At 35.7% G+C, this 13,900-nt stretch overlaps 1 long non-coding RNA gene across 1 annotated transcript; it reads left to right on the forward strand.

Annotated features, from left to right (window-relative positions):
* Positions 1 to 4,662: 4,662 nt before the first annotated feature.
* On the forward strand, positions 4,663 to 7,663 carry LOC113319621. Its single transcript, XR_003345690.1, has 2 exons — positions 4,663 to 5,375; positions 5,657 to 7,663. It is a non-coding gene; the product is annotated as an uncharacterized LOC113319621 (long non-coding RNA).
* Positions 7,664 to 13,900: the final 6,237 nt, after the last annotated feature.

Consider the following 13,900-nt stretch of genomic DNA (forward strand, 5'->3'; position numbering starts at 1 on the left):
CTCGCAGAAACCATCATGAAATTTGAAGCATGCTTAAAAGAGTAACCAATATTTTTCGAATGACTTTCCTATTAAGATCGTTAGCCTATATGTCTCGTTCTAGTCAAATTTTAGGCTTAGGTTCGCGTCTGGTTTCGTTTTCCTAAGGTGGGCAAGAAGGGAATGGTGATGAAATCCGAACCCTTATCTTGTATGGCCAGTCCTTGACCTTTACTAGGAAATTAAAGCAGACGTTTTATATATGCAGACGAAGGAATACAGTAACTCACTGACAGGAGATTCACGAGTGTTTCGACAAACTTACCTCCCGTACCAGACGGGGGATGAACCGATGAAGTCGACTCGGGCCACGGCTCCTATGTCATGTACGAACCCGAGGGGCCGAGGCGATATCGTAATCGTCGTCCTTCTCTGCAAACAGTTTATTTAAAACTACCCTTCCGTAGGGTTTTAAAAATAAAGTCCAATGTTCAATGTCCAAAAGAAAAGAAGAAAAAAAAAAGTCCAAAAATAAAATATTACAAAAATAAAAACCTTAATTACAGTTTCTAAAAAAATAAAAATAAAATTATTTACAAAATCTTCTTCTTCACTCCTTTTGGATTTCTCTTTTCTTTCCTTTTTGGGCTTTTCCATTCTTTTCAGCACTTTCTCTTTTCCTTTAGCTTAGCTCCAAATCTGAAAGCAAACAAAAATACCAAAACACGTAAAAAAGAACAAATAAAATAAAACCTAAAAACAAATTCGCGTCGGCCGCGCCAAGAATTTATGTGATTTCAAATTGAGTTGTAGTAAAAAGTTCGTTGAGACTTGTGAAAGCAAAAGATTTTAGATTTAATGAAATTTAAAAACAAACAAAACTTAATTCAAGATTATTAAGAATAACCAAGACACTGATTCCACTATCACACATAAATAAATTATGGAAAATATCCAAAACTCTAATTATCTTTTAAGTCCCTTATTTCTTAATTCACAAATAATCAGGCAAATTCTCAAATATCAATTGTATTCCCCAAGCATAGACTATCAATTGATTCAAGAAAGTATAATCTATCAAATTGAATCACAAGTAATTAAGAAAATTATGTAAACAATTTAAAATTCTGTAAAAGCAGTGATTGAGTGAATTATAAGTAAAAATTAGAGAGAATGAAATAGTTACCCATTATTCATGCGTGAATAGCTTCCTCATCTCCCTGGTTATCGGAGAATTAGCTCATCATCATGTTGGAAACACACTCAAAATTCATTTTTATTGCTCAAAGGGTGTTTACAAAGATGAAATGGAGAAAAACTATTAAAAACCGGGTTTGCAACAGTTATAAGTGTTACAAACTGAAAAGAACGATAGAACAGTGCTGTCGCCGATTCTCGACCCTCGCTTGTGTGTCGTTTCCACTGTTGAAAAACGACTGTCTTGGATGGTCTGTTCTTCGCGTTCTTCAGATGAACAGCAGCAAAAAAATATTTCTGGAACTCGATTTTTTTCGACTTTGTGATGCTCTATAATCTCCCAAACTCTCCGTTTTTCTTCTCCCGACTTATCCAGCCCAATTGGATCAAATCCATCGAGCATACCAAGCCTGTTAAAACGAAACATGCCTATCACAATAAATTCCGGTGATTGAATCTCTTTAAATCCAGTCCAGGAGATGAACCCTAATTTCAGCCAGCTTCACACATTGTTTTCCCGCCAAAAATATTCAAATCGTGGGGAAGAAAGGGTTGCCCCCTATCCAGAGTAGGGGTGCGAATATCAGATGGGTGTTGAGGACAAATTTGGGTGCTGAGGATGAATTTGGGCTACGCATAACCTTGGGTGCCCCTTATCCAAATCTGGGGTCCGTATAACAAATGTCCTCCAGGGGTCCAAATAACAGTTTTTGAGCAACTTTTTCAACACAAGTGTATTTCTCCAAAAACACCTACACAAACATAAAAACACCATAATAAGTACAAAATCAAGTACTAGCAATAGAGACACTGAGGACAATTCAGACACAAAAATGTGTTTATCATCTCTTAACTTTCCTACAAAATATTTCACCATCGATACTCTCCCCATGTTGGAGAAAATTCGACCACGAATTCTTCCAGTGTAATTTTCAGAAATTATATCTTCTTTAAATCGACAATAACATGCATCGACGAACATATAAGAAGACACAAAATAATTCTCATAATCCACATAGATTGATTGAACTAAGCCTGCCTTGTTAGGAAAAGTTTGAGAGACCATACGTGACTTCAGTAAATCAATAACTCGGTTATTATCACCCGTAGACAGAGAAAACATATCACTATCAGGAATTTCCATATCTACAAGTTTTTTAAGATGTGAAGGCTTACCAATAAACTCTAGAGAATTGTTCTCCTTTGGAGATGTAGTTTTCATCTCTTCCTCCTTAGAAACAAGATTCTCCTTGTCCACTGGACTTTCTTCCTTCGAAACATGATTTACTTCATCTTCTGTATCATCAGTTAAATCTGGAATGCCCTCCTCTTCTAAGCCAGTGTATTTTAATAACTTGTTTATATATTCTCCTTGGGACACCAATCGTCTTTCGATAGTTACAAACTGCTTTGTAAAACCATCTGTAAGAGTTTTTAACGTCAGTTTTATTAGTATCAAACTTGTTTTCCAGAGAGGTAATATAGGTTTGAAGAGTTTTTAAAAGTTCTGCGATTTCAGCTAGGGTAGGAGATTAATCTGCCATTGAAAAGAAAAGTAGGGTTTTGAGTTTGTGCGGAAGATGTGAAGGATCTGTCTTTAGATAGAAATCTAAAAACTCTGTATCTGATACCAACTAGTGTAGTACGTGTAAGAGAAGAAGGCAATACGGAGATTGCAGGTGATGAGAATGGAAGAAAAGGATGAGAAAACAGAAGAACAATACGGTTTAGAGATGAGAATGATAAAAAGCTCCGAAAAGAGTTGTTTTGAATAATCTTGATAATAATAATAATGTGTATCTCTGAACAAAAAGACTTAGCCTTTATAAAAGCTAGCATGACCGACTAAAAAGATAACAAAAGGAATTCTACCTAAACTAGGAAAGTAAAGGACTTGCAAAGCAAGTAAACTAAAACAAACGCAAGGGATCAACATTAATTGTTGATACAGAAGTAAGGGATCAACAATGATTGTTGATACAAACGCAGATGTCTTACACCATAAGGGGTTCCGATTGAAACTCATGTGTGAAAAAGTCACAATATGTTGAATCGTCTTGGTTTAACATAAAAGCATATGTGTTTCGGGGTTTTCAACTTTTGCTTTGCATTAGTTAAAAACCGGTTTTCAAGCTTTCTCTGGTAAATGTTGGTTGTTTTTGTCTTTTGTCTTGCAAGAGGATGACAACATGATGATATCCTCCCTGGAAAAATGCGAAGAATTGGAGAAGAGGATGTGGAACTTGAGGTAAGGAATTTGTTAGTTAATCGTTTTCCTATTTAAGAAAAGCCTGATTTTATTGCATATATTTATTGCTTTTGCTTAACAAAATTTCGGTACAATTGATGTTTATTCCATTATGTGTGTATGGAAGTATGTGTGTGATTGTTTCCGGTTAAGAAAAATTATTGTTATCTTGCTTTATTGTTTGGTATCAATTGTTTAGGCTTACGAAATTTACGGTGCAATTGCGGTGCTTTAATGTCTATGATTGTTTCAATTGCTTCCGGTTGAGATAAATAATTATGCAAGTTGATTTATTTAGTTTGTATGAATTGTTTATGGCTTAACAAAAGAAAAGGTTTTCGGGATAATTGTTTAGTCCAATTCGATTCCTGATAAGAGAAACTAAGTTAATTCAGATCTTAATTAGACTTATCAAAGTGTAGGATTCGGTTATTCAAGTCTAACCGAATGCCTTAACAAGAAATGCTAGTTAACTAACTTAGTACTTGTCTTGTTTAAAAATGAAAGGTCTAAGTTATTGATTCGAATAATTAGAACCTGGTGAGAAAAATAGACTTAATTCTGATCTTTATTTTGGTCTTATCAAACAAGCGATTGTATTTGTGCAATCTGTTTAGCAAAGGAACTAAGGTGCTTAGTCGATTTTTTGTTTGCTAAATTATTAGGGAAAATTTCTTCGGGCAATTATTTCCTTGGTAACATATCAAAACAAAATTAATTTGTAATTTCGGTTTTGATATTGGTTATCTAAAATGGTGTGTGGAACCCTCGTGCTTAACTCTCATATGTTTGCAAGTTTATTGAGATTTGTAAGATCCTTTCGGTTTGTCCTTTATTTACTCGTACCTTTGTCATTTTTTGATAAAAAGAGGGAGAAATATATGGAGTAAACTGTAAGGACCCTCAAGATCGTCAACGCTATTAGACTAGTCAAGAGACGTCTCAGCCGATAATAACTCGATTAGTTTAACATGAACGTTAACTAATAGAACTTAATCTAACAACAATCTAGATACGAAACTAGTGCCGTTGGATAGTTCTCGAAAAGTTGGACTACTCTAACGTGTCGATCGGACACCCGACGAAGAAGATATCATTAGATTATTATGAAAGGAAGAATCGTCATTTTGATCTTAACTGCCTGGCTGCCCTTATCCGTTTCTCGGATGCCTTTAGCAATTCTCGGCGGCCTTATCTCCAAACGGATCGAAGAGAATAATCATCTGATTGTTCTTTCTTCTTCTGTCTTTTCCTTTCTTCTCCGTTCTTCTTCTTCTGCGAGTGTTTGAGAACAAACTAAAGATTTCGATTGAGAGAATCAATCTATGATGAAGATCACATGCAGTAGAAGGTGCTGTTGGTGTTGGCACAGATTTGAGAGTTGTGTTGATGTTTTAGGAAGCAAATTTAGGGTTTTGAGATGGATCTTGGATTCGTATGAAATTGATGGGTTAAATCGAATTATAAATTGATGTAGAATGAAGGGTTGTTGTTAATTTGAAGTGGTAGTATTTCTTTGAATAAGAATTGAGATGTTAATGAAATTGTGAAGAATTTAGGGCTCCTGAAATAATTTCGAGACTCAATTAAGGATGAATTATAAGAAGTTAGAGGATGGGTTTGTTCTTATTTGATGATTGATGGAAGCTGTGTTGTTGTTTGATGATTGAACCAGTGAATTAGGGTTTGTAAAGCAAAGTCAGGGAAGATGAAATTGAAGGTTTAGAGGACGAAGTTGTTGTTCTATGGGTTTGATTTGAGATGGGGTTTCGGTTCTTCCCCAATTTATGAATTAAGGTTTCTGAGAGTTGATGATTACGAGACTCATATCGAGAGAGAAGAAGAGTATAGTTGGTTTTGGCAGATGGTGGTGGTCTTGAGATGATTTCTCAATTGAGCTATAAGGGAAGGAGGAGTCTGACTTCAATTGCCTGAGTGAGGCTATCACGAGGTAATTGTTTTTGTAAAACTGTTGCTTTTGATTATTGGGTGTTATGTTCATGCAGCTATAAGATTGAATTGGTTATGTAAATTTGTAATGGAGTTGCATTTTGTAGATTAGGTTTATCTGTTGAATTGTAGTCAAGGATAATGTGGTTGAGGTGTATAAGTTGATGTGATTGTGGAATTGAGATAATGAACATAAACTATGAAATTGCCAGAATGCTAATGATGTTGTTCTGAACTGAATTGGATGCTAATGCAAGATGTGGGGTTGTGGTGATGTTGCAGAGTTAGTGATGATTTGAGAAGTTGCAAGGGCTTAGATGATGAAATAATGAATAGTTCCAGCTGAAATGTAAAATAAGAACTGTAAATGAAGGTTTGTCCTGATTCAGAAAGTTGTGTTAAATTAGTGGTGAACTGAATATGAAAGTTGTAGGTAAAGTGGTTTGAAGTTCTGGTGGTGGGTTTGAGCATAGAGTGGATGTTGTAGAAGTGTATCTTGAGATGAAGTTGTAGTTGAATATCAAAAAGGTGTTAGTTGTATCTAGAGGTAGAGTTGGAATGATTGCGTAGTGAGCTGAAATGAAATGTTTGTATGAATGTAATGTAAGAATGAAGGTTAGATGAACATTGGAGTTGAATCTGCTCAGTGAGAGGCTTGCAGTTGCTGCCTAACGGTAAGCTGAAGTTGTAATTAAAATTATGTTATGAAATTATAGTAGCTGAGTTTGATAGTATCGATTGTTGAAGTGTAGATAAGAAGAGGATTCTGAATTAGTTTATGTTGAATTAAATCTCCTCAGTGGAAGCTTGCAACTGCATTTGCAGGTAAATCTAAGTTTGTAGTTGAAGTTAAATCATGAAGTTTTTATAATTTGAATGTACAATGTTTAAAGTTGATACTTTGTGTATATCTGGTTGAATTGAAATAAGGAAGTAGAAGTTAGTTAGGAAGGTGTTAGTTTGGGTTGGATTTGTAATGCATTAGTTTGGCCTGTTCTTACTGATCCCAGTCAGCTTGGATGACTCTTTGTATCTGACTGAGTTGAACCAGTTTAACTCAGTTGACCAGACCTGACCAGACTGTAGCTGACTCAGTAAGACCGAGTTAGACTCTAACCTTGGACTGTTGACCTGACATTGACTCTGTTGACTATAGACTTGACTTGACCCTCACTGACGTTGACAGTTAGTGGACCCTTTGACCGTTAGTTGACTCAGATAGACTTGAACTTAGTTTAATGTACTTGTTTAGTGACTTGGGCTTAGTACATGTATTCTTAGTTTGATATTCTGGACCTCTTATGGTCCGAATTAACCTTTGGTTTCTTCTACAAAGTTGTAGATATTCATAAGAAATACTTCATGGACTATAAAATCAACCTAATTGAATTAGTAAACCTCTATATGTGCTAAAGATAGAGAATGAAAAGGTGTATAACCATAAATAGGCTTACAACCATTAGATAGACTTGTTTGATTCTTTTGTGAGTCATGGTGGCTAGATTGTTAGAGTTCTTGTATGATTAACAATTAGTTATTAACAACGATCAATTCAAAGGATGAACCAGTGGATCGTGTATCTCGAGGTAGGCGTGGCTTGTCATCAAAAGAGGTGGGAATACGTTTGACTCTTTTGTAACCATTGTTGTTTCTTTTATAAAAGTCTTTGTTTATTAAACGCATGCTTTGTCAGTTTGTGCATTCCATGCATTGTTTAACTTGTATTACGATAATGTTGTTGATTCTGTTATGTTTTGGAAAGGACCTGTAATGTTTTGTTGTCAATATGAATTGTTATGGGAAATGAGAATTTCCACGTGTGATATATAGGATACGCTCCTTCATTTATATCTACATGAATTCAACTTTTATACTTTGGAGGTGTGGAATTCAGCACTAACATAAACTAATAGGGTGTGGAAGGAATTGGTTGACACTCAATATAGTACATTGTTTGAAGGAGGAGTTTGTCCATATACATGTTTGTTTATTTCAGTGTCTTAGTTACAATTTAATATTTCGGAAAACATGTATTGTTTTCCAAATCTTGCTTATGATTGCTTGAAAGTTAAATGTTATTTCTGTTGGGCACCCCTTTTAGGGATGATGTGCTCACCCATTCCAATTTTCAGCTTCAGAGACAGATCAGAGTTGCGCAGCGAAAGCTTCAAGGGTTGTTTTCGTTAGTTGGTTAACTTTTACTATGTTTATTAGCATAATTTTATTTAGTTATGCATTTTCCGATATATGAATATTTTTTTTATAATATTTATTAATATCAAGTTTACCCTTCTTATCATTACAAAAGTAAAGAAAAAACCGATAGATATTTTTATTCTTCACTCCACAAATCCTTTCTAGCATTTTCCTCCTTAACATTCTCACATGATATGCCTCTTCTTTCTCGAGTTGTATCCTCAAGCTAGTCATGAAATTATATCGGAATTAATATTTACATATTTTGTCCCCCGAAAAAATATTATTTGATATGTTTTTTAGTTTACAAAGATATCTTGTCGATCATTTGAAATGGTATCGCCTTTTTGCATCCTCCTTATTTCAGTGAACGATGTCTCAAGCCAGTCATGAAATTATATCGAAATTAGTTTTTACATATTTTTCCCCCAAAAAATATTATTTGATATGTTTTTTAATTTATAAAGATATCTTAACGATCCTTTGAAATGGTATTACCTTTCTGTACCTTCCTTATTCCAGTGAACGATGTTAGGGTCTTCATGGACCATAGGAACCTACTATGGGCCCGATCAATAGCACTGATATTATCCATACTTGACAACCTTGGGATAAGAGGTGTGAGGTTTTAATCAAAAATGTATCGGGGCTACGTAAGGAGATGCCCAAGCTTATTAAGATCCATATGTACTCCTCTTTCTTCCATGTGAGACTATCCCTAGCTATACATGTCCAATCAGAATTCACCATATGATTACTATCTTTATATGCTACCCACCGATCATAGTTAATGTTATTATGCGCCCTAGAATCCTATTCCACGCTGAGTTAATGAGAAAGCAATAACTAAATCCACCTTGAAAATTTACTTGCCCACCTAGAACCCTGCTCCACTTGAGAGTTAATGTGTGAGATACTAACTCCACCTCGAGCACCAGTTTAACCTTGAGCATTGTCTTGCCGATATGGAACCCTGATCCACCTGAGTTAATATGTGAGACACTAACTCAAACTTGAGCGCCGGTTTAAATTTGGACCTTGCCTGCTCCACCTTCAGTCTGACTCCATGTACTCCCTAAACCGGGTGACATCCACAACACTTCTACGTTCGGACAATAGCCCCAACCATGGTCTACGATACCAATTGTTAATATTTTCACGAACCATCCGACACTACTCAGGGCCCGATCACATGACTTCGAACCCCACTTGACCACCTTGGGATAAGAGGTGTAGGGTTTTTAACTAAAATGCCTTGGTTCTATGTATGGATATGCCCAAGCTTATTAAGTTCCACATGTATTCCTCTTTATTCCATGAGGGACTATCCCTAGCTATGTGATGTAGTTTTTTAAGTGGTAAATAAAGTTCGTTCAACTCGGACTTGTGTAGACTCAATTTCAGACTTAATAATAGAAACAATAAAAATAAAGAAAATATATACACAAGGTTTGTCACAATGTCGAGAGATTACTGAGACTCAGGATTCCACCAAACCTCATACCATGTGGTTCAAAAATCAATTCTTAGACAATTATAGATCTTGTTTATTGACTCTAATTCTTTGCCAGGGTAGATTTTAAAAAGTTTAACTGTAAATCACTAGCATGATGCATCAAAAGCACTTAGATCAAGCATACATCATCATACGAATTCACAACTAATTAAGAAAAATCATAAAACGATTAAATTAATGCAAAAAGTCATAAAAAGAATTAAATATAATTACCGCACGTATGAAATATGGCTTCCTCCGTCATCCCAGTGTCGGGGCTTAGCTCCTCATATTAATCATGATCTCAAAATATGTGTTTGTTGCTCAAAAGATGATTAAAAGAGTGAAAAGTAATAACACGGACTGTTTGCAACAGTGTATTGGTGCTGCAAAACAGCTGTTACAATGGAACTGTTAAAGAAAAACTGTTGCTTTGTCGCTGATTTAAGACTGCCCTGAAATAAGAATGCCCAACGACACTTTTCTGCGACCGTCTACCGAGGGTCAATGTTCTTCAGCTGTTCTTCTTCAACAGCAGCAGCAGCAGAAACATAGTTTGGTAAAGCTCTGATTTCTTCTTCTCTGGCTCTCCTTAGGTTCCCAAACTCTCGACACCCCTTCTATATGACCCAAGACATCTATTTATATCAAAAATACCGATTAAATCTCTCCCAAATCTTCCAAAATCTCTTTCCTTCTCTTCACGGCCAAGTTGCGACCATTTCTTGTTTTAGGATTTCTACGCGTTTCTGAGCTTTCCTTTTTATTCTAAACTCTTACTTAGATAGATATAAATCTTTGGGAAGGTTTACAGCGTTTTAATCACTCTAAAATTCCCTAAAACAGGTCACACACGTGACTTTCCATATTTTCTTGTTGTGAGAAAAATCCGTCGTTTGAGCCCAATCTAATCGATTTAAACACCCATATCAGATTCCTAGACCCATAAGGAGTCTATCCTATGAAAATCAGAGGTTTAATCGACCTCAAACTCCTCCAAATCACGATTGCCAAAACTGCTCTTTAACTGCATTTTTTTCCCCGCCAAAATCCTTTTTTTTTTGAATGTTGAAGATGGTTGCCCCTTATCTAGAGTATGGGTGTGATTAGAAGATGTCTGGAAATGGGATTCCCCTTAGTAATTAGGTTACCCCTTATCAAAAGTGAGGGTCCGAATAGCAAATGTCCTCCAATGAACGCAAAAAACACTTTTCGAGCCAATTTCGCCGCAAAATCTTATTTTTCCAAAAACACCTACAAAGACATAAAAAGCCAAAATAAATACAAAATCGAGCACTAACAATATATACAATTGAGTTTTTATCAGACACAAAAATGTGTCTATCAAATACCCCCAAACCTATTATTTGCTAGTCCTCGAGCAAACATAAAATAGAAATAAAATCCTAACTCACTGTCGCAGGCATCGTCGATTGCATTTAGCGTATGCAATAAGCCTTTAAACCCTTAGGTGTCCCTAGTGGCGGAGTGTTGTCTCCGGAGGGATTACCAGAGGTATACCCACAAAACCTTTTTACTCCAGACCCCAGCTATCTAGACAGAACCTTGGAAGGCACTAAAGAATCTCCTTGGTTGGCATACTTATTGACTACAGGAGGAAGTACCCTGATGTGAAATTCCAATTGTTGTACACGAGTTTGCACTCAAGCATACTAAAATTCATATGAAGTGACAGATCTCTACTCAAATAGTCGCACTATGGACATCAATATCCGGAGTCAAAACTAATCACATGGATAGATCAAGAAGATGGATATAGAAAAACATAGATGATTTTGATGTTTACTAGGTGAGCGGTGTTTCTCATATCTGTCTGAAGGCATCCGCCAAAATGAACCTATCCTAATGGACTGAGATACTCGTCTGACTAATATCAACACACTAGCATATACAAGGGAACCTGTGATTGATAATCCTAACTCTAGGTCAACACAACTGGCATATACAAGGGTTCCAGTGGTCGACTTTATTGAATTTATTCCAGTTGGTCAGATGGTCTGGTCTTTTTTTTTTTTTTTTGGTATCTCAATCACTCTAATTCACCCTATCATTGGTAACAACTTGAATCGTGAGCCCCACCTAATCACTTAGAGAAACATAGTTTAAAAACAAAACAAAATAAAAAACAGAAGTGAAAAGGACTCAACGAGATATGGTGAAACTATCATGTTATTTCTAACACCTGAGCTATGTGCTTTTATGAATAGACTCTTTAGATGTTGCCATCTATTCAGATTGGTTCCTCAACTCCTACAACCAAAATGCTTCCATCCACTTAGATTGGTTAGTGCCATCCTTAATAGGGATAAATTTCTAGGCTCCGAAGTTTAGTTGTGCAACTAAAAAGTTTCTCCTATACCCCCAAACTTAAATCTAACATTGTCCTCAATGTTCTAAAGATAAAATTAAAAGCATGAACAAGGAGAAACTGTTACCATTTGAAGCAAAATAGATGAGGAAAGATATTACTGTGTTGCATGAGAATGGGTTACCTCCCAAGAAGTGCTAAGTTTAATGTCTTCAACCAGACTAAGAAAGGATTAGTCACCTTATAAAATCATAAAGTAATAGCCGAAATATCTGTGGGTCATCAAAACCAAATAGAGCTATCACAAGTAAAAGGAATCTGCAACATGCCAAGAAAATGAACAAATAAAGCACACCCTTGTCTAGTTTCCTGTTTAAGACAACTATATCTAGTTGTGGTTCAGGTTCAGGATCTATAACTCGGTCTAAATAAAATATTTTCATGGGTTGCGTTTCCTCATAGGTTAGATCCAAATGTTTAGGTTCTAGAGTCTAGAAAAACTCAAATAAAAACTTAGAAGCACATAATAATAACCTGAATAATTGAGGATCCTCTAAGTCAATCAGATTTGACTTACACAGCTGACCACAATGAGAGTGGTGATCTTCCTTAAACAAGTATGTCGACCCTAATCTCCTAAAGTAATTAGGTTTAGTCTCAAAACTTAATATTCGACACATTTGAAAATCAAACATTCCCACATTTGGAAGAAAAATATTTGATGGGAAAACAAAGTCAATCTGGGTATCATAGCCTGGGTAAACCACATCAACCAGAGGATGGGTTTCTAATAACTGAAATTTCTTGTGGACATCACTAGGTTCAGGAAAACGTGTATGAATATAATCTTGTAAAATGGTTGAGGCACATATGTCAAGTCCCAAGTGAGGGATCTCTGTAAGAGCTAAAGGTAAGGCACGAGGAGAATGATAATCACCCCCAAACTTAGAGTTTTGGGTGTCTCTGGATAGACTAGCTACAATTTCCTTAATTTCTAGATTATCATAATCCTGAAAATGGTCAATTTCTTCGTGTAGATTATACTCAGGTGATGCATCCTCACTCATATTTAAAAGCTCTACGAGTTCATCTTCTTCGTCTAAGACTAATGTTTCTAAGTCCTGGGACACTAAAACAGTATTCTCAGAATAAACTCGTTCCTCTAAACCATTATCGACTTCGTAAACAGGAAATACTACATCATCCAAAACGGGGGCATCTCTAGTCAAATCCTCGTCCTTTTGAATAGGTGAATAATTATTAAAATTATTTGAATTTGAACTAGAAATAATATTATTATTAAGCTCAGTTGGAGTAGCAAATTCCTGATCACTATGCCTATTTATTTCAAATTCTTCATCAACACTATCCTCATCATAATCATTATAATAACATGAAAATGGTTGAACCTCATCTAAACAAGTAGTGTAACCAATTTTATCCTCGTCATCCTGTTTATGCAAATAACTATCCTCATTTTCAAGGGTATTATTGGAGACACTATATTGAAAATTAAGATTATTTCGAGCAATTCTTTCGTTCGTCTCAGCTATCATCTTGAGGGATTCCTCTAAAGAAAGTTTTCTTTCGTCATAAACTAAGTTATTCATCTCAGCTATCCTACGTGTCGACTCTTCTAATTTCCTGAGAGACTCATCTAAAGGAGAAATATAATAATTTTTCTCATATGACCGGTGCGTGTGTGGATAGTAATTGGGCTCACCATGGTATGGACCATAATCTTCAAAAGGCTGATGCTCCCAACCACTATTCACACTATGGTCAAAGTAGTAACGTCCATTTTGAAACTCAGTCGGATATTCGTTGTATTGGCTATTGTAATACCAGTTCGACATTCTATTGCAGGGGTGTGAGTTGTCACACAAAATAAAACCCACTGACAGGGGATTCATGGGTGGATAGAGTCTTACCTCCCGTACCAGACGGGCGATGAACCGTTGAAGTCGACTCAGGCCACCGACTCCTATGTCAGTGTACGAACCCGAGGGGCCGAGACAGTATCGTAACTGTCGTCCTTCCATGCAAACAATTTATATTTAATTTTTAACCATTCCTTAGGGTTTCAAAATAATAATAATGTCCAGTCCAAAAATAAAGTCCAAAAATAAAAATGTCCAAAAAGGAAAAGAAAAATTACAAAAATAAAATCCTATTTACAGTTTCTAAAAATAAACAAAATAACTATATACAAAATCTTCTTCTTCACTCCTTTCAGATTCCTCTTTTATTTCCTTCTTTGGAGATGCTTTCCTTTTATAGCAATTTTTCTTTCTTTGTAGCTTGAAGTTCCAAATCTGAAAAGAATCGCAAAATACCAAAACGCGTAGAAAAGAACAAAAAATAATAAAAATAAAAATAAAAATAAACCTAAAACAAATTTAAATACAAATCCGCGCCGGCGGCGCCAAAAATTGATGTAGTTTTTGAAGTGGTAAATAAAGTTCGTTCAACTCGGACTTGTGTAGACTTAATTTCAGACTTAATA

This window comes from Papaver somniferum, chromosome 10 (genome assembly GCF_003573695.1).
Source record: "Papaver somniferum cultivar HN1 chromosome 10, ASM357369v1, whole genome shotgun sequence".
NCBI classification, from domain to species: Eukaryota; Viridiplantae; Streptophyta; class Magnoliopsida; order Ranunculales; family Papaveraceae; genus Papaver; species Papaver somniferum.